This window comes from Lolium perenne, chromosome 1 (assembly GCF_019359855.2).
Source record: "Lolium perenne isolate Kyuss_39 chromosome 1, Kyuss_2.0, whole genome shotgun sequence".
Classification (NCBI taxonomy): domain Eukaryota; kingdom Viridiplantae; phylum Streptophyta; class Magnoliopsida; order Poales; family Poaceae; genus Lolium; species Lolium perenne.
The window spans coordinates 255189003-255213907 of record NC_067244.2 but is presented as its reverse complement, the minus strand read 5'-3'; positions in this window follow the sequence as shown (position 1 = coordinate 255213907).

The window sequence follows — 24905 nt, the reverse complement described above, 5'->3', positions numbered from 1 at the left end:
TACCAAGTCGGTCTTCAAAGAAGTGACTTGGGCCTTGAGCTCTTTGATTTCCTCTACATGGTTAGTAATAACACAAGTACTAGAGGAAGTAGAACCTTCATTGTTATGGCAACAAGGCAAGGAAGATAATTCATCACAAGATTTAGCAATACTATGAGTGGATGAATTACTAGGACTAGCACATGGCAATATATCATTTTGGGTAGTAGTGCTAGTATCCACATGAGGCTCACACGGTGTTGCCTTTGATATGATAGCCTCATGAGCTAACTTTAGCCTATCATGAGAAGCTAGAAGATCCTCATGGGAGCTAGAAAGCTTTCCATGATTTTCTTCCAATTTCCCATAATTTCTAGTTAGCAACTCAAGTTGAGCCCTTAGCTCAACATTCTCCTTCAAGATAGATGCTTCACAAGAAGTAGAGTTAGTAGCACAAGCATCATCACAAGACATATTAAGAAGAGAGGGTAACATAGCATGCTCTTTTAAATAGGAAGCTTGAAGTTGCTCATGGGACTTGGTGAGGATAGAGTGTTCGCTCTCCAAGACCTTGTGGGCCTTGTCTAGATCATCTAGATCCTTAACAAGTTTATCATGACCAACACCAACTTTGCGATTTTCCTTTCTAAGCATTTTTACTTGAGCTTTAGCATGGTCTCTTTCCTTAGTGAGTTTAGAAACTATTTCATTTTGAGACACTTCAAGGGTTTCAAGTTGCTCTTCAAGAGAGGCTATGGTCTCTTGTTCTTCTTCAAGATCATTCTTTAGGGATGCTACATCATTGGCATACTCTCGTTCAAGAGCACCCTTTTTATCAATGGTGTTCTCATGCATCCAAATAAGTTTTTGGCTCTCAATAGCGGTAGTCAAGATTTCAAAGAAGTGAGTACTAGCAATTTTATCTTTGCAAATAACCTTGAATACGCTCTTACCCTTATCGCGTAGAGAGACAACCCAATCCTCTTCTTCATATTCATCCTCATCCTTATCACCACGAGACATATTAGGTTCCATGGTAGGAGGTACCGTGGAACCCTTGGCCATAAGGTATATATGAGGACCGTGAGATAAAGATGAGGAGTTACTTGAGGCTCCTTTCAAGATCTTGTCTTGACCAATAGAATCTTTGGTTTCCTCTACATTGTTAGACACACAACAACTAGAGGAAATAGAATCATTTTTATCATGGCCACAAGACAATGCAAGCATATCATCATTAGATTTTTTCAAGCAACTTACACATGATATGCAAGGACTATCAACACAAGCACGTAAATCATTTCTAGTGCTAGATGTGTTTGAGTCCGTAGATGAAACATTGCAATGAGATAGAGATGAAGAATCATTAATAGAAAGCTCAAAATCAACATTGCAATTTTCATCACCACTCACCATATCATTACCTTGTGTCTTGACACACTTTGGTGAAGTGGATGAAGATGAGAACTCATCACGGCCGGAAGTGGAAGCAATGCAATCATCCTTAATAATATTGGACACATCATATTTATCTTGAATTTTTGTCCATAACTCATGAGCGCTCCAAAAAGGCAAGTATGGAAAAAGACCTACATCTCTCAAAGCATTCATAAGAACATAAGAAGCTTGAGAATTGAGATATAAATTTTTCTCATCCTCTAACGATAGATTTTGTGAATCCATAGGAGGAGAAAAACCTATATCTACAATTTTCTCCATATGAGGGTCAATGTCCCGAAAATGACTAAGCATGCAAATTTTCCAAACATCATAATTTGTGCCATCTAATATAAGAGTGTTATCATGCACTAATCCTCTAGCCGACATCATTACTCTCAAGGCGGTGAAGCCTAAGAATGAGAGACCTTGCTCTGATACCAATTGAAAGGACACGGATGTCGCCTAGAGGGGGGGGGGTGAATAGGCGATTTAAAACTTTTACGAGATGGGCTTAACAAATGCGGAATAAAACTAGCGTTTACTTTGTCAAGCCCAAAGCCTATATACTATGGTTCACCTATGTGCACCAACAACTTATTCTAAGCAATGGTTCACCTATGTGCACCAACAACTTATGCTAAGCAAGACAAGCAACTTATGTGATAGCAAGATATATATAACTTCAAGCACGATGGCTATCACAAGGTAAAGTGCATAAGTAAAGAGCTCGAGTATAGAGATAACCGAGGCACGCGGGAGACGATGATTTATCCCGGAGTTCACACTCTTGCGAGTGCTAATCTCCGGTGGAGAGGTGCGGTGGCTTAGTGCTCCCGAACGCCACAAGAGGCTCACCTTGAGGTGTGGTAGCTCGATGCACACCAATGCCACAAAGGCCTCACCCCAAGATGCGGTACTCACACCACACACCGAACGCCACGAAGGCGCCTCACCTAAATCTCCGGTGACCCTCGCCACAAAGGCCTAGGTCACGGTTCCACTAAGGGATTTCCTTCGAGGCGGAAACCGGGCCTTACACAAAGCTTGGGGCACGCATCCACAACTTAATTGGAGGCTCCCAAGAAATCGCCACAAAGGCCTCAAATCCGTCTAGGGTTCCAAGAACCCAAGAGTAACAACTTTCTTGCTTTCACTTCCACGAATCACCGTGGAGAACTCAAACCGATGCACCAAATGCAATGGCAAGAACACCACAAAGATGCTCAAGTCATTCTCTCTCAAATTCCAACAAAGCTACAAAAGCTATTGGGGGAATAAGAGAGGAAGAACAAATAGGAGGAGGAACACCAAATTTCTCCAAGATCTAGATCTAGTGGATTCCCCTCACAAAGAGAGGGATTTGATTGGTGAAGATGTAGATCTAGATCTCCTCTATCTATCTCTCAAATAGATGCAAGATTCATTGGAGGGAGAGGGAGATAGCAAGCTCAAAGAAGGTCAACAATGGGGGCAAAAACGAGCTCAAACGGATTGGGAACTTTGGGGAAGAAGACCCCCTTAAATAGGGCAAGAGAAATCTGCCCGTTATGCACAAAACTCGTCAAAACCGGAACTTCCGGTCATTTGGGGCGGAACTTCCGCCCCCCGGAAGTACCGGCCAACTTCCGGGTGAAGTCGGGCGTCCCCGGAATGCTTACAGTATAGTTTCTGCGTGTAGATTCGTCATTTCCGGAAGTTCACCGGAAGTAGGGCGGAAGTTCCGGTCACCGGAACTTCCGGCCAACTTCCGGCCAAAAAACTGCTTCACGAAAAATTCAATAACTTTTGCATCCGGACTCCGATTTTGATGATCTTGGGCTCGTTTCGAAGCTAGTAAAAAGCTCTACAAGATCATGCATGGAACCATCATAGTCCAGTAAGGTAGGATAGAAACAAATGGATAAAGGTTTTACCTATCTATAAACCGCAAACCGGTAAAATCTCCAATATGGAAAATGCAACAACTTGAGTTAGGAAATTCGGATTTAGGTGAAACCAATTTTGTTTTAAAGAAGATGACAAGAGCTACCCCACAAAGAGTGAAAGGCTTAAGAACAAGTGGGGTAGGTTTTTCTATGTATTTTAGAGTGAAACCTCTCAATACGAGAAACCGAGAAAAACTCCAATATCGAAAACGCAACAAGTGATTCATGCGGAATCCGTTTTCGATGAACTAGAGCTTGCTATGGAAATAACCACAAGCTCTAAATCACCACATGGATAAGATCCAAATAACAACCAAGAAATATGATGCAAGGATGCAAAGGTTTAAGCTCTCTCCGAACGATACGATCGAGTTACTCACTCGAGAGCCCTCTTGATAGTACGGCAACTAAACTATAAAACGGTCTCCAACTACACCATGAGACCTGTAAGAAAGAAACCCTATCAAGAGCAAACCTTAACCTTGCGCGTTCCTCTTGAGCTCGATGAAGACGATCTTGATCACAACAAGATGGAACGCCTTTCTTGATTGTGCTTGCTTGATGAAGTCTTATGGATTGCTCCCCCATAATCCACCATGGGAGAGCATTTTCTTCGGCACATCTTCACATATCCATGATCACCATATGGATGGCAAGCTTCAAGCAAATGATCTCTTAGAGATGGCTCATCTTGAACTTGCACTTCATTTCTTCATTCTTCATCATGTTGATGTCTTGAAGTTAACTTTGAGGGATCACTTCATCTTCAAGACATACTTGATACTTGATATCCTTCATTAATTTCTTCTTAATGCAACCTTGAAGCCAACATATGGTTCAAGCATTGCCTATGGACAACACCTACAAATATTACTCAATGCAAACATTAGTCCATAGGGATTGTCATTAATTACCAAAACCACACATGGGGGTCCATGCACTTTCAACTATGCCATGATTTTAGTCATGACCGATCTCATTTGGCTAGAAAGCCATGAAACTCCATACATGGTAGGTCATTTGTGAGAATACTTTTCTAGAATATCTGCGATATTCCATGTTTGTTATTTTACTAGCAACTAGGTCACATAAGAATAGAAAGTGCAAATGTTTTACATTTTTTGATTTTTTTGAACTACTTATACTTGATTTTAAAATGTGGCCAAAACGGTGGACCTACCTGGGGGTATAATCTTGCAAAAGAATTGTGTATCTGTGATGAAATAGATAATTGAAACTTTTAAATGGTTTTAAAAAAGTCATCAGCAAACTATCATGCACGTGTAGTTCAAATTTGCTCCCCTTTCAACTGAATCGGCCACTATCTGTTTTTTGGTGAGAGGTACCTAGAATTGTTTTTAAGATGCAACCAAATAGTGATTTGTACATACAATATTGTCTAGTAGTATTAAAATTTTGTATGGTCCAATTTTTAATTTTTCTTTGGTAGGTGTTTTACAAACAAACTATTTTAACACTTAGAAAATAAAAATTGGATTTTCTATGCAAATAAATTTAAAAACCACAATAACAACATTGCTTCACATCCCAAGATGCACACACATGCATAATATGGGGTCATTTGAAAAAACTATGCCATAATTTAAGGAGTTCCAGGCTCTTCGCATATAGAGAACTCGAAGGTGGTCGATGTAATAGAGCAGGCCTGAGGCCATTACGTACTTTGTTTGTTTGTTTAAGTTATTATTGAGAGGGTCTTTCAATGATAGCTATACACAATGAGCGCTGTTTTTCTACATGCGAGATGAAATGCCATGCAAGAGAGGATAGGAAACGGAAAAAAAAAGATGTAGCCGTTTAAAAAAATGAAAATCATATTTTAAGTTTCAAAAATATTTGATTTTTTTTGGATGTAGCCAATGATGAAGTCTAAAAATGTGCAAAATCTCAATGTGAAACTCTTTGTGTCTTAGGATACACAAAATGAAAAATATATGTATCTAAGTATAGTGAATAGTGCATATTTCAAGGCTATAAAACTTGTCAGATTTTGTCATTTTTATGTAGCCTAGAATATAAAGAATTTTACATTCAGGTTTGCATGTGTGTATCATACATCATTGGCTACATTCATGAATTTATTTTATATTTGTTAAAATATAAAATATGAATTTCGAATTTTTAAAAATAAAGGGCTACATGTAGCTTGACCTCCATTTATAGTTTTCTATGATTTTAGTCATGACCTGGCTTATTGGCTTTAAAGCCATGAAATTTCATACATGGTAGGTCATTTATGACAAGACTCTTCTAGCATATATGCAATACTCCAAGTTTGTTATTTTTACTAGCAACTAGGTCACACACCAATAGTAAGTGTGAATGTTTTACATTTTTTGAAAAAAAAATCATGAGAAACTATCAAGCGTGTGTAGTTCAAATTTGGTCCCCTTCCAACTGATTCGACCACTATTTGGTTTTTTTGGTGAGAGGTACCTAAAACTCTTCTGAAATGCAACTAGATAGTGATTTGTACACACAATGTGGTCTAGTAGTCTTGAAATTTCGGATGGTCCAATTCTGAAATTGGATTTTGGTAGGTGCTTCACAAAAATCCTTATTTCTAATAGTTAGAAATTAAAAAATGTATTTTCTGTGCAAATAAAATTAAAATCCCCAACATCAACATTGTTTTACATCCCAAGATACACACATATGCATAATATGAGTTCATTTGAGCAAACTATGCCATGATTTTAGCCATGACCAATCTCATTTGGCTTGAAAGCCATGAAAATTCGTACATGGAAGGTCATTTCTCAGAAGACTTATCTAAAATATTTGTGATACTCCAAGTTCATTATGTTTACTAGCAACTCGGTCACATAAGAATATATAGTGCGAGGGTCTTACATTTTTTTTTGACTTACTTATTCTTGATTTAAAATGTAGCCAAAACACTGGGCATGGGCATTTTTTACCTAGGGGTATAATCTTGCATATAAATTGTGTATCTGTGATGAAATAGATAGTTGGGAACCTAAAATTAATTTTAAAAAAAAATCATGAGCAAACTATCGAGCACTTGTAGTTCAAATTTTCCCCTTCCGAATCGACCAATATTTATCTTTTTGGTGAGAGGTACCTATTAATCTGTTGAGATGCAACCAGATAGTGATTTGTACATACAATGTGGTCTAGTAGTCTTGAAAATATGTATGATCCACTTTTGAAATTGGGTGTTAGTAGGGACTTCACAAAAAAAACCAATTTTAACACTTAGAAAATAAAAAATAGATTTTATGTGAAAATTAAAAACCCCAACATCGACATTGCTTGACATCCAAAGATGCACACATATGCATAATCTGGGGTCATTTGAATAAACTATACCATGATTTTAGTTATGACCAATCTCATTTGGCTTGAAAGCCATGAAACACTGTAGATGGTAGGTCAATTGTGAGAAGACTTCTCCAAAATATGTCTGATACTCCAAGTTTGTTATTGTTACTAGCAACTAGGTCACATAATAATACAAAGTGCAAAGATTTTAATTTTTTATTTCGTTTAAATTACTTATGCTTGATTTAAGATGTGGCCAAAACGGTTGGCATGAGCATTGTTACCTAGGTGTATGATCTTGCAAAAAAAATGTGTATATGTGATGAAATAGATAGTTGGAACCTAAAAATGATTTTTTGATAAAAAAAATCATGAGTAACTATCAAGTAGTTCAAATTTCCCCCTTTCAGTTGAATTGGCCACTATTTATCTTTTTGGTTAGAGATACCTAGAAAACTTTTGAGATGCAATATGAATGGTCCAATTTTGAGATTGATTTTTGGTAGGTGCTTCACAAAAAAACTCATTTTTAACACTTAGAAAATAAAAATTGGATTCTCAGTGCAAAGAAAATTAAAAACCCCAACAACAACACTGCTTGACATCCCAAGATGCACACATATGCCTAATATGGGATCATTTGAACAAACTATGCCATTTAGTTTCATGAATATATGGGTATATCATTTTATGTGAGACATATGCATATGTATTTTAAAAAAGAACAAAACATTTATTATGTTTCGTTTTATCTGATATATTACTAGAAAATAAAAGTAACATCCAACAAAAAAATCAAATGCAAACATAGCTAAATGTTACATAGGGAGTATTAATGCAGAAAAATGTAAAGGAGCTTGCCGTCGGCATAGCCCTGGACCGTGAACCGTGAAGTGTTTGTCAACAGGTGGTCACCAACACCAATCTACGATCTATGCCTACGGCTTGGGTATGCCGATGGTTTCGTGCCGATCGCCTATGTCGACGGCTCCAATAAAAACCGTCGGCATAGCTTGTGGCTGTCGGTGTCTCACTGTTTTCTTTAGTGGTCAGTATTCAAGTACTCGTATACGCCTTATTTCATACGGTGTGCAACATTAGTAGCAGACAGAAGTGTAACTGTGTAAGATGTGTAAGTGGGACAAATAGGAACTCCTTCTGCATTTCTATTATAAACTCTAGATATTCCTTTATTTTTGTTGAATCCGAATTTTATTAAACTAATACTTTACAGTCTAAACTAGAGGTGTGTAAGTGAGTTTTCACTTATCCCACTTGTTCGACGAAAAAAGTATATCGTATGTTTGTCTAAATTTCAATGTATCGACATAAATTTTGGTTTATAAGATTATGTCTGAATCTATAATATCTAAATAGGAGCAACCCACTAAGTTGAATTCTCTCAACATGCAAGCATGCCACATCACTATTTTCAGTTTCTGATTAGTTCTATGCCACGTCAACTTCCTGCCACGTTCCATTCCAGCATTCTGTTTACCTACGTCTTGACGACACCAAGCATGCAGCATGCAGCCCAGCATCGTGGAGATAGCAATCCATCTTTATTTTGCAGCCACCGAACAGCTGTCGTTCTCGCTTCATCTTCCCAATCAGTCATCCTAGCTGATGGCGCTCTCTATTCCTCTCCATGAATTGATTTGGTCAGGGGATTCGAGAAGGTTGCGCATATTTTATTTTCCATTTAAATCACTGTGCTCCCGTATTGTTCCATACTTTCGGTGGTTCTTTAAACGGAATTGCTTCACGTACGATAAAACCCATCCGACTTTGCTACGATGTGCGGCTGGGCCGCGGAGATTTTTCCCAAGCCTGCAATCAACGATGCATGTTTTACATCGTACACAGATCGGACGAATTTTGTCGTACGTGTAGCAGCACTCTTCTTTAAAATGGGGAAAGAGTGAAACAGAAACGGCTGGTGCCAGATCCCTTCGTATCCTCCACTATGTCTGCCAAAGGTATTGTTTGATGCATCAAGAGACATACAAGACGCCTGCTCGGACTTCACCCCATATATTGACCACCGTCATTGGCAGTAGCAACCTTTTCCGTTCTTCCTCCTCATTTATCGGCACCACAAGTACTATAGCATCTAACTCTGCCACCATTCCTATATATCAGTCGCCACGCGGTTTGGCTGAAATTTGGTGTAAAAGAAGCCCAAACTCTTGCTCGAGTATCTTTCACATAGAGCCTTCTGCAAGCTCGATCTGGACAAGCTCGGCTGGAGTCTCTGCCATCAAGGGATCGGCCACATGTAGCAACGATGCTTGTTGTACAAGTTTCTATCTGGTTTCTCAGTTTTCTACTCCCCTTAATTGTTTACACTGTATTGATCTATACAGCCAGTTGTATTCAGAATACAGTATTCTTTCAAGATTTTTGAAACAGCACGTGGAGTACGGACAGGTGAGTACATCTATGCTTTCTGTGCAATGAACTGATGCTTCTACTAAGCCTACCTTCTGTAGTTGTGCTTTACGGCAAGAAACAGAACACTGGACCATTAGATGATTCACTGAAAATGCATGCACATGCTGCATTCTTTTATCATCGAAGATTGCATAGTCCACTCAGAGCAAGTACAATAAGGTACAGTCAGCTGGCTATAAGAGATAAAATATTATAAATTTGCTTAGTTGGAGGAGAGAGATTAGGAGAGAGAAGAGAAGTGGGCTACTATCTAATAGCCAGCTCTAGCACGTGCTCCTAGGCACTATGTGAGACTAAAATGTGGGCCATGTATTGTAAAAGTACTACACTTTTATAGCTTACTATTGTACATGCTAGCTATAAGTTGACTATAGATGATGTGGCAAATTGTTATAGCCGACTGCCGGCTATACTATTGTTCTTGCTCTCAGCAGTCTGGAGCATTTTACAAATGGTTTATACTTACATGTCCTATAATGAATTAATTAACTGCTACTGATTTCAGAAATTGCTGTTCACATGTTACTACCATGCAATTTTTAGTCAATGCGTCTCATTTATTTTGGTTTTTCAACTCCCCCGTGGTATGTATGCACATTCATTTTCAGCGCTAAGGTTCCAAATTGAAATGATCTTTTATCTATATATTATTGTAAGAAAAATTACAACAATAATTGTGTAACTGTATTTTATGTGAAAAAATTTAGTCATGTTGATTAAATCTGACAATTTAGATATTTACGAAGTTTTCATCAAAAAAATTGAGTTGTTTATCTATGATATTTTTTGAGAATGATGATTCATTTTTCCATCTATCAATGTTTAGCAACATATTTGATAATACGGCAGTGCAATTGTTTCCAAGAGGGAACCCATGCACTTACTCCAATGATTCTTATTTTCTTTGTTGTGCATAATTGTCCAAATATTCTAAACAAATATGCCGCCGCAACGCGCGGGGCATCATCTAGTTTAGATAAAATTTTGACATCCTTTTAAGGACAGAGAGTGTACTTACATATCATTAGATAAAAGTTTGCATGCGGAGAGGGATGATATGTCCTCACTGTACTACTCTGTCTAGAAATAATTATCTCAACTTTTCTATATAGGAATCTTATATTTACTAATTGGAGGCCCCATACGAGTAACCACGTTAATCCACATCATCAAAATAATTAAGAAAATTAGATCTAAAATTTGCGGCTACGATTAGCCGAGGAAGTCATGATTATAATGACACATAAGCTGTTACGTTGACACGTTTGTTTAATTATAGTACATAACACATGGTGGAAAACCAAATATTGGCACGAGGCTTCACGTAATCCATGTCCTACAAGTTGATTTAATCACTTCAAACAAAGGAAATCAGGTTCGTAGAGTCCTAGCTACACACGATTGCCCAATATCATTTGTATGCAGGAAGATCATCTATCTGGTGGGACTGAGTTATAACGACCCAGATTTCTTGGCAAAAAAAAATCCAGATTTAATACTCCATACTACAAAACAGGTAAGATTTACTCCGGCAAAAAATCCTGGAAAAAGTGATTCCCGATGAAAAATAGAACAACAATTTATCTACGAGCCTCCCCTCGCCTATTACAGGCCGTATCTATGCAGTCGCCGGGAGTCGGACGTCAACCTAGGACGTACCAAGCTAGCTCCTCACCACCACGCATGGCCTATGTCTATGATGTCAGATCGGTTTTACTCCTACATACTCCTGCCCCTTTATTCTCGGTATTCACCTTCCTCATTAATCTGTTGTCAATTTATTTATATCATCCTTGATGGTGAATATGTGAGTATGAACTATCTTCTTCAAAGATCGACCACAATCTTCATAGAGAAAAGATCACTAATCCACCCACCACTGATACCCATCCAATCAATCTCTTTTAGAAAGATTAGTGAATAAATCGAGATTGAGCAGCTGGCAGTGGTGAGTAGGTCGACGGTTGATGCAACAGAATATACGGGTGGAAATCTGAAGCAGATCGAGCGGCCGGCTGCGTCGACGGGGCTGTTTAGTGGCCGAACTGCAAGTCCCCACCACTCCCAGGCTAGCAATCTCTATTCAATTTTCCAGTTCGTATAATTCATCAAGGATGTCCCACCAATGTGCTTCATCTTCAATGTGGAGAAATTAAGTATATTTGTGAGTTTAGCAGCAAATACTTCTGACTAAATTGTGAACTACAGGTACACAAAGTGATTTTGACTGCATGGCATTCCGTGCGTCGTCTTAGTTATCCGGCAATGTGAACTACTCTAGCACCCTCACTTTCCCTGGAAACCGTAGCCAGAGCTGCCGGTCAGTCTACATGTACTCCTGCATCAGCAGCATCCATAAGATCATTCCCTCCACAAGCTTTAGAACATGTATCTTTCTTCATCTCTTCTACCAATAAATTGTTTCTCATGTATATGCCATTGTTGTTACCTGTTTGACATCCTTATTATTCTCATCCAAATAATCAAGGTAGATCAGCATGGAGAAGAGTAAGGAGCTGAAAGATGGACATTGTACAAACTCAAGCGGATGGTCATATTTACTAGCAAATATGCCCTACGAGCTGATGGGTATGAACCTGTTGACACTGATTTTGGCTTATAATTTAAGAATAAGCCAATAGTTATAAGTATGATAAAAATAGATGGCGTGGGCCTTAACCGTGGACAAGAACGAGAACCACCTGAAACTTTGCTAATCTATCTATTTGTCTAATGTCTATCCATCTAGAAAAAAATACGTTTAATCTTGGTGTTTTTTTCTACCCATTTCCATCTTTTTTCTTCATCGATCTCCTCCTTATTTTTTGGTGCTGGCACTGGAAACAGATTTAGCGTTTCGACAAAAATATTAGAGGTCTTTGTTATATTAGAATCACATTATCGTCATACAAGTTATCACCTGGATTAATTGTATGCGCGGACAATCTGAAAGTGTGCTTTATTTGAAGTATACCATTATTTCTTGAATGCTCATATCGGAAATCATTGAGCCGATTTTCATGCAATTGTGTCCCTTTGTTTTTGATAGGATTCTTGAAATTGTGACATATTCTGTTTCTTGATGGGCAAAGCACTGAGTAAGAAAGGAAAATAAATACTTATGTAGTTCTAATCATAATATCTAAATACTATTTTTCAGTTTACTATATTTCACTCCCAGTTTCATGAATAATAGTTACTATTTATATGATTTTAATTACTAGCCCGTGCAGGTGCATGGGTTGATGACTAGTGTATCTATAACTAAGATGTGTTTAGAAAATCTATATTTAGACATAAGACACTTTAAGATTTGGACGGAGGTAGTACTATGTCATTTCATCAGATTTTACTTTGCATGTGCCAGCTCATACGTCAGCCAACTTAGCTAACAAATTATGCGAGCGAGCAGGTACGATGACGCCAGACGAATTGACCTCGCGCTCCATGGACGTATCTACGCGTGTAACGGATCGAGAGGGATGGGCCGGCTGCTAAGCTACTACCCCATCATCATCTATTTCTTAATTACATTTACTAGTCATCAACCCATGCACCTGCACGGGCTAGTAATTAAAATCATATAAATAGTAACTATTATTCATGAAACTGGGAGTGAAATATAGTAAACTGAAAAATAGTATTTAGATATTATGATTAGAACTACATAAGTATTTATTTTCCTTTCTTACTCAGTGCTTTGCCCATCAAGAAACAGAATATGTCACAATTTCAAGAATCCTATCAAAAACAAAGGGACACAATTGCATGAAAATCGGCTCAATGATTTCCGATATGAGCATTCAAGAAATAATGGTATACTTCAAATAAAGCACACTTTCAGATTGTCCGCGCATACAATTAATCCAGGTGATAACTTGTATGACGATAATGTGATTCTAATATAACAAAGACCTCTAATATTTTCTTCGAAACGCTAAATCTGTTTCCAGTGCCAGCACCAAAAAATAAGGAGGAGATCGATGAAGAAAAAAGATGGAAATGGGTAGAAAAAAACACCAAGATTAAACGTATTTTTTTCTAGATGGATAAACATTAGACAAATAGATAGATTAGCAAAGTTTCAGGTGGTTCTCGTTCTTGTCCACGGTTAAGGCCCACGCCATCTATTTTTATCATACTTATAACTATTGGCTTATTCTTAAATTATAAGCCAAAATCAGTGTCAACAGGTTCCCCATCAGCTCGTAGGGCATATTTGCTAGTAAATATGACCATCCGCTTGAGTTTGTACAATGTCCATCTTTCAGCTCCTTACGCTTCTCCATGCTGATCTACCTTGATTATTTGGATGAGAATAATAAGGATGTCAAACAGGTAACAACAATGGCATATACATGAGAAACAATTTATTGGTAGAAGAGATGAAGAAAGATACATGTTCTAAAGCTTGTGGAGGGAATGATCTTATGGATGCTGCTGATGCAGGAGTACATGTAGACTGACCGGCAGCTCTGGCTACGGTTTCCAGGGAAAGTGAGGGTGCTAGAGTAGTTCACATTGCCGGATAACTAAGACGACGCACGGAATGCCATGCAGTCAAAATCACTTTGTGTACCTGTAGTTCACAATTTAGTCAGAAGTATTTGCTGCTAAACTCACAAATATACTTAATTTCTCCACATTGAAGATGAAGCACATTGGTGGGACATCCTTGATGAATTATACGAACTGGAAAATTGAATAGAGATTGCTAGCCTGGGAGTGGTGGGGACTTGCAGTTCGGCCACTAAACAGCCCCGTCGACGCAGCCGGCCGCTCGATCTGCTTCAGATTTCCACCCGTATATTCTGTTGCATCAACCGTCGACCTACTCACCACTGCCAGCTGCTCAATCTCGATTTATTCACTAATCTTTCTAAAAGAGATTGATTGGATGGGTATCAGTGGTGGGTGGATTAGTGATCTTTTCGCTATGAAGATTGTGGTCGATCTTTGAAGAAGATAGTTCATACTCACATATGCACCATCAACGATGATATAAATAAATTGACAACAGATTAATGAGGAAGGTGAATACCGAGAATAAAGGGGCAGGAGTATGTAGGAGTAAAACCGATCTGACATCATAGACATAGGCCATGCGTGGTGGTGAGGAGCTAGCTTGGTACGTCCTAGGTTGACGTCCGACTCCCGGCGACTGCATAGATACGGCCTGTAATAGGCGAGGGGAGGCTCGTAGATAAATTGTTGTTCTATTTTTCATCGGGAATCACTTTTTCCAGGATTTTTTGCCGGAGTAAATCTTACCTGTTTTGTAGTATGGAGTATTAAATCTGGATTTTTTTTTTGCCAAGAAATCTGGGTCGTTATAACTCAGTCCCACCAGATAGATGATCTTCGTGCATACAAATGATATTGGGCAATCGTGTGTAGCTAGGACTCTACGAACCTGATTTCCTTTGTTTGAAGTGATTAAATCAACTTGTAGGACATGGATTACGTGAAGCCGCGTGCCAATATTTGGCTTTCCACCATGTGTTATGTACTATAATTAAACAAACGTGTCAACGTAACAGCTTATGTGTCATTATAATCATGACTTCCTCGGCTAATCGTAGCCGCAAATTTTAGATCTAATTGTCTTAATTATTTTGATGATGTGGATTAACGTGGTTACTCGTATGGGGCCTCCAATTAGTAAATATAAGATTAATTGTATGCGCGGACAATCTGAAAGTGTGCTTTATTTGAAGTATACCATTATTTCTTGAATGCTCATATCGGAAATCATTGAGCCGATTTTCATGCAATTGTGTCCCTTTGTTTTTGATAGGATTCTTGAAATTGTGACATATTCTGTTTCTTGATGGGCAAAGCACTGAGTAAGAAAGGAAAATAAATACTTATGTAGTTCTAATCATAATATCTAAATACTATTTTTCAGTTTACTATATTTCACTCCCAGTTTCATGAATAATAGTTACTATTTATATGATTTTAATTACTAGCCCGTGCAGGTGCATGGGTTGATGACTAGTGTATCTATAACTAAGATGTGTTTAGAAAATCTATATTTAGACATAAGACACTTTAAGATTTGGACGGAGGTAGTACTATGTCATTTCATCAGATTTTACTTTGCATGTGCCAGCTCATACGTCAGCCAACTTAGCTAACAAATTATGCGAGCGAGCAGGTACGATGACGCCAGACGAATTGACCTCGCGCTCCATGGACGTATCTACGCGTGCAACGGATCGAGAGGGACGGGCCGGCTGCTAAGCTACTACCCCATCATCATCTATTTCTTAATTACATTTACTAGTCATCAACCCATGCACCTGCACGGGCTAGTAATTAAAATCATATAAATAGTAACTATTATTCATGAAACTGGGAGTGAAATATAGTAAACTGAAAAATAGTATTTAGATATTATGATTAGAACTACATAAGTATTTATTTTCCTTTCTTACTCAGTGCTTTGCCCATCAAGAAACAGAATATGTCACAATTTCAAGAATCCTATCAAAAACAAAGGGACACAATTGCATGAAAATCGGCTCAATGATTTCCGATATGAGCATTCAAGAAATAATGGTATACTTCAAATAAAGCACACTTTCAGATTGTCCGCGCATACAATTAATCCAGGTGATAACTTGTATGACGATAATGTGATTCTAATATAACAAAGACCTCTAATATTTTTGTCGAAACGCTAAATCTGTTTCCAGTGCCAGCACCAAAAAATAAGGAGGAGATCGATGAAGAAAAAAGATGGAAATGGGTAGAAAAAAACACCAAGATTAAACATATTTTTTTCTAGATGGATAGACATTAGACAAATAGATAGATTAGCAAAGTTTCAGGTGGTTCTCGTTCTTGTCCACGGTTAAGGCCCACGCCATCTATTTTTATCATACTTATAACTATTGGCTTATTCTTAAATTATAAGCCAAAATCAGTGTCAACAGGTTCATACCCATCAGCTCGTAGGGCATATTTGCTAGTAAATATGACCATCCGCTTGAGTTTGTACAATGTCCATCTTTCAGCTCCTTACTCTTCTCCATGCTGATCTACCTTGATTATTTGGATGAGAATAATAAGGATGTCAAACAGGTAACAACAATGGCATATACATGAGAAACAATTTATTGGTAGAAGAGATGAAGAAAGATACATGTTCTAAAGCTTGTGGAGGGAATGATCTTATGGATGCTGCTGATGCAGGAGTACATGTAGACTGACCGGCAGCTCTGGCTACGGTTTCCAGGGAAAGTGAGGGTGCTAGAGTAGTTCACATTGCCGGATAACTAAGACGACGCACGGAATGCCATGCAGTCAAAATCACTTTGTGTACCTGTAGTTCACAATTTAGTCAGAAGTATTTGCTGCTAAACTCACAAATATACTTAATTTCTCCACATTGAAGATGAAGCACATTGGTGGGACATCCTTGATGAATTATACGAACTGGAAAATTGAATAGAGATTGCTAGCCTGGGAGTGGTGGGGACTTGCAGTTCGGCCACTAAACAGCCCCGTCGACGCAGCCGGCCGCTCGATCTGCTTCAGATTTCCACCCGTATATTCTGTTGCATCAACCGTCGACCTACTCACCACTGCCAGCTGCTCAATCTCGATTTATTCACTAATCTTTCTAAAAGAGATTGATTGGATGGGTATCAGTGGTGGGTGGATTAGTGATATTTTCTCTATGAAGATTGTGGTCGATCTTTGAAGAAGATAGTTCATACTCACATATTCACCATCAACGATGATATAAATAAATTGACAATAGATTAATGAGGAAGGTGAATACCGAGAATAAAGGGGCAGGAGTATGTAGGAGTAAAACCGATCTGACATCATAGACATAGGCCATGCGTGGTGGTGAGGAGCTAGCTTGGTACGTCCTAGGTTGACGTCCGACTCCCGGCGACTGCATAGATACGGCCTGTAATAGGCGAGGGGAGGCTCGTAGATAAATTGTTGTTCTATTTTTCATCGGGAATTACTTTTTCCGGATTTTTTGCCGGAGTAAATCTTACCTGTTTTGTAGTATGGAGTATTAAATCTGGATTTTTTTTTGCCAAGAAATCTGGGTCGTTATAACTCAGTCCCACCAGATAGATGATCTTCGTGCATACAAATGATATTGGGCAATCGTGTGTAGCTAGGACTCTACGAACCTGATTTCCTTTGTTTGAAGTGATTAAATCAACTTGTAGGACATGGATTACGTGAAGCCTCGTGCCAATATTTGGCTTTCCACCATGTGTTATGTACTATAATTAAACAAACGTGTCAACGTAACAGCTTATGTGTCATTATAATCATGACTTCCTCGGCTAATCGTAGCCGCAAATTTTAGATCTAATTGTCTTAATTATTTTGATGATGTGGATTAACGTGGTTACTCGTATGGGGCCTCCAATTAGTAAATATAAGATATAAGATAGTATTTCCGAGTTAAGCCACTCCCAAACATCGCCAAAAAAAAGAAATGCAGTGGCGTAATTGCTGGATGTTTTCTTTGCACTTGCTTTTCCATCTAGCTGGGGCCACATGATATATCCGAAGAGCATGTATACTCAGAAGCATATGCTGCCATGTATTTCCGAAAAATCGACCTCATACCTGTGCACCAGATGATATATGTCTTTGTTCATCCAGATTCAAGAAGCAGCCGAGGGCATCTCCAGCGGGCGACGCAAAACGGATGTTGAAAAGTCCGGGTCCTAAGGCACCTTGACCGTGAACACTGGGTAATTTGCAGATGCATCTTTAAGAAGTGTGGTCTCTAGATATTGAATACTTGTTTGCAAAGGGATCATTGGTCCACTTGCGAGGAATTTCATGTCCCGAGGCAATATCGGTTTACTAGCTTCATGACACCGGGTTAAGCCATCCGGTGTCGGTGGTACCACATCGTCGGCACGGATCCTCTTAGGAAGAGGCTCGCTCGTAGATGCACCCTTTCTATTTCTCTTCCTTGGCTTCTTCACCTGATCTGCTGGAGGTGCTGGTGGTGCTAGTGGTGCTGGTGGTGCTTGGGGTGATGGGTGATACGTCTCAAACATATCTATAATTTTTGATGATCCATGATTGTTTTACACCAATTATCATATGTTTTGATTACACTTTGTGGCATTTTTATGCATTTTCGGGAACTAACCTATTAACAAGATGCCACAGTGCCAGTTCCTGTTTTCTGCTGTTTTTGCATTTCACAAAAGTTGTACAGGAAAGATTCTCGGAATTGGACGAAACAAAAGCCGAGTTCCTATTTTTCTGTCACAGAGACGGAGTCCAGAGGAGAGACGGAGAGGCGCCGGGAGGCAGCCACACCCCCTGGGCACTGGCCACCCCCTGGCCGCGCCTAGGAGTGGTGTGGGCCCCTCGGGCGCCCACCGACCTCGTCCTTCCGCCTATAAGTTGCCTCCCAACGCGAAAACCCTAAATCAACCAGCCTCCGTCCACCAAAAGTTCCGTAGCTCCGCCGCCACCGAAGACAAGTTTCGGGGGATAGAAGTGTTGGAAGTTTTTAACTCTGTAACAACCTCTCCTTATCCTTGTTATTTTGTTTTTGTGCCAAGAATAGCCTCTAATTGGAAGAAGGTAAGATTTGGAGAAGTTGCTGTCCTGAAACAGATTATGTGCTTTCACAAAAACATTCTTACTCCCAGCCAGAGCGTCGGATTGAGCTGACAATTTTTGAGCATATACTCCGGGTTATTATCTAACTTTCATTAGTTATGCACTTTTCGATTTGAGGAACAGAGGATTTTCTAAAAAATCAATCTTTACCTGTTGTTCTGTTTTGACATATTTCTGCCACTATTTGCATTTGCCTCTTAATCTTTTTCTTTTTGAGTTCTTTTGAGAGAAAGAGATTTTAAACGAATTTGCTACAGAATCTATTGTTTTAATGGATGTTTTACTTATGTTAGAACTGAACCAAAATGGATTTGTTATTTTGATTGCACTAATGTTGCTAATGAAGATTGTGTGAAGTTTTGTATGAAGGAAGTTTTCAAGTGTAGGGAGAGAAGAATGATGTGATGACATGAAGGATAGACAAAAGCTCAAGGTTGGGGATGCCCATGTCACCCCAATAAATATCCAAGAGGTACAAGCGTGAAAGCTTGGGGATGCCCAAGGCACCCCCTTATTCATCAACGAAGTACCAGGTCATCTTTCAAGACACTATATTTTTATTGATTCATATGCTATGTGTTGTTCTTGGAGTGTCTTTATTTTTTTTTAGTTTTGTTTTTTTTGTTTGCCGTAGTATATGGTTGGATCCCAGTATATTTGTGTGGGAGAGAGACACACTTCGTTTTAATTGCATTGAACACTCTAATTTTCACTTTTATTATTAGTATTGCGTTTAGCTCTGGTTTTTCCACTCTTATTTTGTTCAGAGCTTGTTAATTTTCGTTGGTTAGGTATGACTAGCTCTCTTCTCTTTATTGATTATCATCTTTGAGAGTTGTTTCAAGTAAATTGATTGGTGTTTGAGAAGAGTAACATGTTTCATGCTTATAGTGTTGCAAAAGGAAGCTTGTTTAGACTGTGGCTTAGACTTTAGCATGTCATATTAGATGTTATTTTAATTGTATGCTTAGTAGTTATTGTTGTAGCATGACTTGTCTCAAATATCTGAAAGTGCTTAATGCGCCATTGAAAGAATCATCTTTTGTTTCCATCATACAAAAGCATAATATTGTGGTATTCTCCTTTGATGCTTTATTTGGGTTGACTTGGCACATGCTTACAGCATGTTATGACTAAAAACCAGTCACCTAAAGCCTCTATGATCATTTATTTTTTGACTTGTAATATCACTTTATGCTTTGATTAATAATATTTTATCGATATGCATGATTATGACCATTATTACTCTCTTAGTTGGTCGCTCCCAATCTTTTGATAGCCTACATCTATATTGAGTATGAGCTATACTCGTGCATTCAACTCCCAAAAACCAAAGTTTGTCAATTGTGTCCACCATACTTACCTATATGTGGTATTTCACCGGCACTCCAAAGTAAATTTATTGTGTGCTACCTTTAAAACCTTCAAATACAATTGCATGTTTTGTGTTCCTGTTTTAGTATTACGCGAGACCCACGGGCGACGGTGTTTCCATTTTCGGGGGTGCCAGAACGGCCTTTTTTGTGAAGCAGCTACATGGTGTGCATTTTAGTATTGCGCGAGGCCTCCACGCAGTGGTATGATACCTCATACGCACCACCTATCGCATGCCATATGCGCGCGCTAGCCATCTGGAATCCCCTCGCTTCTTGCGGTGTCCCGCCGAATCCGCTGGAAACTGAATGGATTTGAACTAGGGCCACACTTTCCTTCGCTCAATAAATCCCGGGAAAAATGCTTTTAGGTCTACGATGCATCATTTTATGTGCTAAATATTTTCCGTTTAGCGCGTTGGTAGACGGGTCAACTGTCATTGGAGGCCGGTGAAAGGGCTAGATCTGCGGGGCTCCCAGATTAGGGTTTTGTCTACCGGAGGGAATATTGAGGTAAGATAGTGTAATTATTGGTACTACATGTTCCGATGACCTAACTTAACACAAATGAAGAGAAAAATCCATGGGTCAACTGTCATTGGAGGCCGTGAAAGGGGTAGATCCGCGGGGCTCCCAGATTAGGGTTTCTTCTACCAGAGGGAATATTGAGGTAAGATAGAGTAATTATTGGTACTACATGCTCCTATGACCTAACAAAACACAATGGAAGAGAAAATTCCATGGGTCAACTGTCATTGGAGGCTGGTGAAAGGGGTAGATCTGCGGGGCTCCCAGATTAGGGTTTCGTCTACCGGAGGGAATATTGAGGTAAGATAGGGTAATTATTGGTACTACATGTTCCGATGACCTAACACAACACAATGAAGATAAAAGTCCAGGGGTCAGCTGTCATCGGAGGCCAGTCAAAGGGGTAGATCTGCGGGGCTCCCGGATTAGGGTTTCGTCTACTAGAGGGAATATTAAGTTAAGATATGGTAAAAAAAAATTCGCGCATAGCTTGGGAATGTAGAAGATTAATTTTTTTTTGCTTGGACCTATATTAATATATTTTATAATATAAATGAGATTAATAAAATTTGAATAGAAAATAAATTAAAAACGAAAAAAAGTGGCTATGCCGAGGGCAGCCGTTGGCATAGGCTTGGCCCTCGGCATAGCCCATAGGGTTATGACCTCATCGAGTTGGTCGAGCCGGACCAACTCAACCTCCCCCCGCGCCCAACGTCCATCTCAACGCCCAACGCCCGCGCCCGAGCCCGATCGAGCTTGCACCTTCCCCCGCCCGCGCCGCCATGCGCTGCCCCTCCCGGCCGCCCGCGGCCACGCTCCACCCTCGGCCGCCCTCCCCCTCGCTGCCCTTTGGCCGCCCGCGGCCACGCTCCGCCCCCGGCCGCCCTCCTCCCCTCGCTGCTCTCGCCCCACCCGCCTCTCCCCTGTCGTGCCGCCGTCCTCCTCTCCCCTACCGGTGCTGCCCCACCCTCCTCCTCGTGCCCCGCCCGTCCCCTCTTCCCTGCCGGCAAGGCCTGCCAGGCTGTAAGAGCAAAATTCACACCCCAAGTTTTGTGTGTTTGATGACAACACTTGAGTAATCTCACCGTGTGCCTTGAGTATCATTGTTAGATTTTCAAGTACACGGTGACCTCGCTGGGCGCGTCAAGATTGGAAGACTAAAGCGTAGTTGATAGGTTTTCTGGTTTTGTGTGTGTTTAGCGGGGTAACATGGTTGGAGAGAAAAAGGGAAGAAAACCAGATTTAGCCAGGCCGGTACTACCGGTACCTGTAGCGGTAGTACCGCTACCCCTATAGGTACCGCCCTCGGTACCGCTCTGAGTCTGCGCTGTTTTTGTCTCCCAGAACATGCTGCGGTACCGCTGCAGTACCTGGGGCGGTAGTACCGCTCACGAGCGGTAGTACCGCTTAGGTACCGTAACCGAGTTACGGTCGTATCGCCCTGATACCGTTCTGGTATCGCTTTGGATCCAGTAAGGTCTGGACCCTATTGCGGTACCTCAAGCGGTACCTCGTGCGGTAGTACTGCTCTGCGTCCTTTGACCAGATCTGGGAGGATTTCGAACTCAGAGCGGTAGTATCGCTTCCCGGAAGCGGTAGTACCGCTTAGGCCAAATCTGGACATAACGGTTGGATTTGGAGGAGCCTATTTAAGTGTCGGGGGGAAGACCCCGGATAGGGCAATGGACGCGGAGCAGCCGGCTGGCCACTGGCCGGCTCGCGGCAAAGGCCGGCTGAGGAGCAGCCGGCTGGCGCCGTGGCCGGCTGGTCTGGAAGCCGGCTGGCTCTAGGTCCTAGTCGGTCTGGCTACGGCCACCAATGATGTAGTTGGGCCGGCTTCTACAAGCCATATCCGACTGGGGTTTGTACCTCAGACCGACTCGAGGCTGGCGAGTCTTGCATTGGAAGGAACCGGGTAGGTGATCCGGGTTCCCAAAGTCCACGCTGACTCCATCTTCCGTAAAGCGCGGGGCACTGTGGAGCAATAGTGCCACGCGCCGGACAGGCCGTCAGGGCTTACGACGATCCGTACTGGCTACAGTGGCTGACGGCGACAGGGACACCTCCTCCATACCGCTGACCGTGGCAGCCGGATGGGACAGGCCACGATGCCTCAACCACTCCTGACGTCACCGCCTCGGGAAGGAGCGGAAGCCGGAGCCGGCCCAGCCGGCCAGTAAACTATAGGGTCTTATATGTAAAGTGCCGGTGCCTATATAAGCCGCACTACCCCCTCTCGTGCAGGGGATCGATCATTTATTGCTTTCACCCACCTACAGAGCTGCCCTGTGAGAGAGACCATAGTCTCCCTTAGCCTCTCAGGAGCAGCCGGACACAGCTCTAGGAGCACCATTGTACTGTGTGATCATCATATACACTCATAGCAGGAGTAGAGGTTTTACCTCCATCGGAGGGCCTCGAACCTGGGTACGTCGCCGTGTCGCTCGTGCCCATACCCGCATCCGGATACCGCCGTGAGATCCCTCAGGAACCACTTCGATTAGCCACCCTATGGCATATGCCGTGACGATACCACGACATTTGGCGCCCACCGTGGGGCATTCAGCATCCTCGGCCGGTGTCTTCATCCGGACGGGCCTCACCACCACCACCGGCGAGCGAGTCGCTTCAGGCTTGATCTGGAGATTCGGCTCCCCCGACTGCGTCAGCGTCCACGCAGGCTGCGTCGCCGCCCGGCCTTTCCCAGCCCGCGGCAGCGTCATCTCCTTCGGCGGCTTCGACGTCTACGTCGCCACCGTCGCACCGCCGCGCTACCCGCGGCAGGTGCTGCGCTGCGCCAGCCCTCCTCCGCGAGCCGGCAGCAGCGCTCCCGCCAGCCCCGCCGTCGTGCAAGTCATGATGGCTGGCGACGAGCTCCCCACCAAGAACCCGCGCATGCGCGGCCCCGACCTGAGCGCAACATCGACCCCAACGCCTCCGGCTCGGGCCCAAAGCGCCACTCACCGCCGTCCCGGCTGGATGCAGTCCGGCAAAGCTGAGCACCCCGCTCACGCCTGGCGGAGACCCAACCGCCATCGAGGCGGACTTGGAGGCGCACCGCCAGCTCCTCCTCAAGCAAACCGAAGAACTGGCTGCTGCTCAGCGCCAGATGGAGATCACCCAGCGCGAGTATAACCGCGCCCACGGCCTCACTCCAGGCGGCGACGAGCCAAGCCGAGCCGGCCACATCCGCCGCAGGGGCCGCGACCTCGGCGCTGAGATCGCCCGCGACGGCGCTCCTTCGCCGGCTCCGTCCGCGGAGCTCCCCGTCTACAACACCCCCGACAAGAACATGCGCGCGGCAGAAGCCGCCGCAGAAGAGCTGGAACCGCCTTCGTGGCGAAGAGTTACGCCGCCGACTGTGCGGGTGACCGAGCTGCTCAACGCAGCCAACAGTGCAGATCGCCGACCCTGTGTATGTCAATGCCCCAGAGCTTCTCACGCTCGTGGAGCTGCAGCAACGACAGGGAAGGCGCCAGTGGACACGGCCGAGTCCTCCTCCCCGCACCAAGCCGGCGCCATGATTCCCGGGCCACGCACAGCTCGGGCCGGCCAAGCCACCAGCCGAGCGGCAGCAGCCGCAGCCGGGCCCCTCCAAGCCGGAACCAGGAGCAAGACTCCGGGCCCCGCCGTCATCACCGGCCGGCTCCAGAAGCAAGCGGCGCACGCCAGCCGGCACACTCCCGGCTGGGCCCGCGCATCGAGCCCGCTGACGCGCCGAGACCGCCTCGACCGGCTGGTTCAATCCCGCATCGCGAAGAAGAGGGGCCAGCCGGCCCAAAGTGCACCGGGCCGCGGATCCTCAACGAGCCCATGGTCGATGGCTTCCAGCTCCCGCGCGACACCCCCAAGTACGACGGCACCGCCAAGCCGGAAGATCGGCTGCTGGACTACTCCACGGCAATGGCATCGCCAAGGGCAACAAGCGCTGGGCTGTGCGCTACTCCCCCTCATGCTACTCGGCTCCCGCCCGCACGTGGCTCAACAACCTGCCAGCCGGCAGCATAAACGGCTGGCTGGACTTCGAAGCCGCCTTCATCAGCAACTTCACCGGCACTTCTCGCCGGCCGGGTCGCCCTCAACAGCTTGAGATGTGCAAGCGTGGCCCGGACGAGACGGATCGCGCGTACCCGACGCGCTGGTGCGAGATGCGCAACTCTTGCGAGGGCGTGCACGAGATGCAAGCCATCAGCTTCTTCATGGGCGGCTGCCGACCCAACACCATGCTGTGGCACAAGCTACGCCGCAGCGAGCCCAAGACGATGGC